Source organism: Solanum pennellii, chromosome 4 (genome assembly GCF_001406875.1).
Source record: "Solanum pennellii chromosome 4, SPENNV200".
NCBI lineage: Eukaryota > Viridiplantae > Streptophyta > Magnoliopsida > Solanales > Solanaceae > Solanum > Solanum pennellii.
In genome coordinates, this window is record NC_028640.1 from 12,682,418 (window position 1) to 12,688,250 (window position 5,833).

A 5,833-nucleotide genomic window follows, 5' to 3' on the forward strand; every position below is an offset into this window, starting at 1 on the left:
CTTGTGCAGCACACACAGTCAGACGACCTCGGGCGTTAAATGCCATCATTGCCCTTGGGCAGCACACACGGTCGGACAACGTCGGGCGTGACGTGCCATCTCCACCCTTGGAGAGTACACACGGTCGGACGACTTTGGGCGTGGCATGACATCACCGCCCTTGGACAGCACACACAGTCGGACTACGTAGGGCGTGGCATGACATTACTGCCTTTGGACAGCACACACGGTCGAACAACGTCGGGCGTGGCATGCCATCATCGCCTTTGGGCAGCACACACGGTCGAACAATGTCGGGCGTGTCATGCCATCATAGCCCTTGGACGCCAAACACGGTCGAACGACGTCAGGCGTGATATGCCATCACCGCCTTTGGACAGCACACACGGTCAAACGACGTCGGGCGTGGCTCGACATCACCGCCCTAGGACTGCATGCACGGTCGGACGAAGTCGGGCGTGGCATGACATCACCGCCCTTGGACAGTACACACGGTCGGCAACGTCGGGCGTGTCATGACATCACCGATCTTGGACAACATACACGGTCAGCAACGTCGGTCGTGGCATGACATCACCGCCCTTGGGCAGCACACACGGTCGGACTACGTCAGGCGTGGCATGACATCACCGCCTTTGGACAGCACACACCGTTGAACGAATTTGGGCGTGGCATTCCATCATCGCCTTTGGGCAGCACACACGGTCAGACGACGTCAGGCGTGGCATGACATCACCGCCTTTGGACAGAACACACGGTCGAACGACGTTGGGTGTGGCATGCTATCACCGCCCTTGGACAGCACACACAGCCAGACGACGTCGCGCGTGGCATTACATCACTGCCCTTGGACTGCACACACGGTCGAACGACATCCGGAATGGCATGCCATCATCGCCTTTGGGCAGCACAAACGGTCGAACGACGTCGGGCATGGCATGACTTCACGGCCCTTGGACTACGCGCACGGTCGGATGACGTCGGACGTGGCATGACATCACCGCCTTGGACAGCACACACGGTCGGACGACGTCGGGCATGGCTAGAAATCACCGCCCTTGGACAGCACACACGGTCGAACGACGTCGGGCGTTGCTTGACATCACCGTCCTTGGACTGCACGCATGGTCGGACGACGTTGGGCATGGCATTCCATCATCACCTTTGGGCAGCATACAAGGTCGAACGACGTCGGGCATGGCATGACATCACCGCCTTTGGACAGCACACACGGTCGAACGACGTCGGGCGTGGCTTGACATCACCGTCCTTGGACTGCACGCACGGTCGGACGACGTCGCGCATGGCATTCCATCATCTCCTTTGGTCAGCATACACGGCCGGATGACGTCGGGTGTGGCATTACATCACCGCCCTTGGACAGCAAACACGGTCGAACGACGTCGGGAATGGAATGCCATCATCGTCTTTGGGCAGCACAAACGGTCGAACGACGTCGGACGTGGCATGACATCACGGCCCTTGGACTGCACGCACGGTTGGACGACGTCGGGCGTGGCATGACATCACCGCACTTGGACAGCACACACGGTCGGAAGACGTCAGGTGTGGCATGACATCACCGCCCTTGGACAGCACACACGGTCGAACTACGTCGGGCGTGGCATGCCATCATCGCCCTTGGACNGCACACACGGTCGAACGACGTCGGGCATGGCATGCCACCATAGCTCTTGGACGGAAAACATGGTCGAATGACGTCAGGCGTCACATGCCGTCACCGCCTTTGGACAGCACACACGGTCGAACGACGTCGGGCGCTGCTTGAAATCACCGTCCTTGGACTGCACGCGCGGTCGGACGACGTCGGGCATGACATTCCATCATCGCCTTTGGACAGCATACACGGTCGAACAACGTCGGGCGTGGCATGACATCACCGCCTTTGGACAGCACACACGGTCGAACGACATCGGGCGTGGCTTGACATCACCGTCCTTGGACTGCAGGACGGTCGGACGACGTCGGGCATGTCATTCCATCATTGCCCTTGGACAACACACACGGTCGAACGACGTCGGGCGTTCTTGACATCACCGTCCTTGGACTGCACGCACGGTCGGACGACGTCGGGCATGGCATTCCATCATCGCCTTTGGGCAGCATACACAGTCGAACGACGTCGGGCGTGGCATGACATCACCGCCTTTGGAAGAACGACGTCGGGCGTGGATTGACATCACTGTCCTTGGACTGCACGCACGCTCGAACAACGTCGGGCATGGCATTCCATCATCGCCTTTGGGCAGCATACACGGCCGGACGACGTCGGGCGTGGCATTACATCACCGCCCTTGCACAGCACACACGGTCGAACGACGTCGGGCGTGGCATGCCATCATAGCCCTTGGACAGCAAGCACGGTCGAACGACGTTAGGCGTGACATGCCATCACCACCTTTGGACAGCACACACGGTCGAACGACGTCTGGCGTGGCTTGACATCACCGTGCTTGGACTACACGCACAGTCGGACGACGTCGGGCGTGGCATGACATCACCGCCCTTGGGCAGCACACACAGTCAAAAGACGTCGGGCGTGGCATGACATCACCTCCTTTGGACAGCAGACACGGTCGAACGACGTCGGGCGTGGCTTGACATCACCGTCCTTGGCCTGCACGCACGGTTGGACGACGTCGGGCATGCCATTCTATCATCGCCTTTGGGCAGCATACACGGTCGAACGACGTCGGGCGTGGCATGTCATCACCGCCTTTGGACAGCACACACGGTCGAACGACGTAGGGCGTGCCATGCCATCACCGCCCTTGGACAGCACACACGGCTGGACGACGTCGGGCGTGGAATTGCATCAACGCCCTTGGAAAGCACACACGGTCGAACGACGTCGGGAGTGGCATGCCATCATCGCCTTTGGGCAGCACACACGGTCGGACTACGTCGGGCGTGGCATGACATCCCCGCCCTTGGACAGCACACCCGGTCGAACGACGTCGGGAGTGGCACGCCATCATCGCCTTTGGGCAGCACAAACGGTCGAATAACGTCGGGCGTGGCATGACATCACAGCCCTTGGACTGGACGCACGGTCAGACGACGTCGGGCGTGGCATGACATCACCGCCCTTGGAAAGAACACACGATCGGCAACGTCGGGCGTGGCATGACATCCCCGCCCTTGGACAGCACACACGGCCGGACGACGTCGGGCGTGGCATGACATCCCCGCCCTTGGACAGCACACACGGCCGGACGACGTCGGGCGTGGCATGACATCCCCGCCCTTGGACAGCACACACGGCCGGACGACGTCGGGCGTGGCATGACATCCCCGCCCTTGGACAGCACACACGGCCGGACGACGTCGGGCGTGGCATGACATCCCCGCCCTTGGACAGCACACACGGCCGGACGACGTCGGGCGTGGCATGACATCCCCGCCCTTGGACAGCACACACGGCCGGACGACGTCGGGCGTGGCATGACATCCCCGCCCTTGGACAGCACACACGGCCGGACGACGTCGGGCGTGGCATGACATCCCCGCCCTTGGACAGCACACACGGCCGGACGACGTCGGGCGTGGCATGACATCCCCGCCCTTGGACAGCACACACGGCCGGACGACGTCGGGCGTGGCATGACATCCCCGCCCTTGGACAGCACACACGGCCGGACGACGTCGGGCGTGGCATGACATCCCCGCCCTTGGACAGCACACACGGCCGGACGACGTCGGGCGTGGCATGACATCCCCGCCCTTGGACAGCACACACGGCCGGACGACGTCGGGCGTGGCATGACATCCCCGCCCTTGGACAGCACACACGGCCGGACGACGTCGGGCGTGGCATGACATCCCCGCCCTTGGACAGCACACACGGCCGGACGACGTCGGGCGTGGCATGACATCCCCGCCCTTGGACAGCACACACGGCCGGACGACGTCGGGCGTGGCATGACATCCCCGCCCTTGGACAGCACACACGGCCGGACGACGTCGGGCGTGGCATGACATCCCCGCCCTTGGACAGCACACACGGCCGGACGACGTCGGGCGTGGCATGACATCCCCGCCCTTGGACAGCACACACGGCCGGACGACGTCGGGCGTGGCATGACATCCCCGCCCTTGGACAGCACACACGGCCGGACGACGTCGGGCGTGGCATGACATCCCCGCCCTTGGACAGCACACACGGCCGGACGACGTCGGGCGTGGCATGACATCCCCGCCCTTGGACAGCACACACGGCCGGACGACGTCGGGCGTGGCATGACATCCCCGCCCTTGGACAGCACACACGGCCGGACGACGTCGGGCGTGGCATGACATCCCCGCCCTTGGACAGCACACACGGCCGGACGACGTCGGGCGTGGCATGACATCCCCGCCCTTGGACAGCACACACGGCCGGACGACGTCGGGCGTGGCATGACATCCCCGCCCTTGGACAGCACACACGGCCGGACGACGTCGGGCGTGGCATGACATCCCCGCCCTTGGACAGCACACACGGCCGGACGACGTCGGGCGTGGCATGACATCCCCGCCCTTGGACAGCACACACGGCCGGACGACGTCGGGCGTGGCATGACATCCCCGCCCTTGGACAGCACACACGGCCGGACGACGTCGGGCGTGGCATGACATCCCCGCCCTTGGACAGCACACACGGCCGGACGACGTCGGGCGTGGCATGACATCCCCGCCCTTGGACAGCACACACGGCCGGACGACGTCGGGCGTGGCATGACATCCCCGCCCTTGGACAGCACACACGGCCGGACGACGTCGGGCGTGGCATGACATCCCCGCCCTTGGACAGCACACACGGCCGGACGACGTCGGGCGTGGCATGACATCCCCGCCCTTGGACAGCACACACGGCCGGACGACGTCGGGCGTGGCATGACATCCCCGCCCTTGGACAGCACACACGGCCGGACGACGTCGGGCGTGGCATGACATCCCCGCCCTTGGACAGCACACACGGCCGGACGACGTCGGGCGTGGCATGACATCCCCGCCCTTGGACAGCACACACGGCCGGACGACGTCGGGCGTGGCATGACATCCCCGCCCTTGGACAGCACACACGGCCGGACGACGTCGGGCGTGGCATGACATCCCCGCCCTTGGACAGCACACACGGCCGGACGACGTCGGGCGTGGCATGACATCACCGCCCTTGGGCAGCACACATGGTCGGACTACGTCGGGCGTGGCATGACATCACCGCCTTTGGACAGCACACACGGTTGAAACGATGTCGGACGTGGCATTCCATCATCGCCTTTGGGCAGCACACACGGTCGAACGACGTCATGCGTGGCATGACATCACCGCCTTTGGACAGTACACACGGTCGAACGATGTCGGGCGTGGCATGCTATCACCGCCCTTGGACAGCACACACGGCCGGACGACGTCGGGCGTGGGATTACAATACCGCCCTTGGACAGCACACACGGTCGAACGACATCGGGAATGGCATGCAATCATCAGCTTTGGGCAGCACAAACGGTCGAACGACGTCGGGGATGGCATGACATCACGGCCCTTGGACTGCACGCACGGTCGGACGACGTCGGACATGGCATGACATCACCTCCCTTGGACAGCACACACAGTCGGACGACGTCGGGTGTGGCTAGACATCACCGCCCTTAGACAGCACACACGGTCGAACGACGTCGGGCGTGGCATGCCAACATAGCCCTTGGACGGCAAACACGGTCAAACGACGTCAGGCGTGTCATGCCATCACCGTCTTTGGACAGCACACACGGTCGAACGACGTCGGGCGTTGCTTGACATCACCGTCCTTGGACTAGCACACACGGTC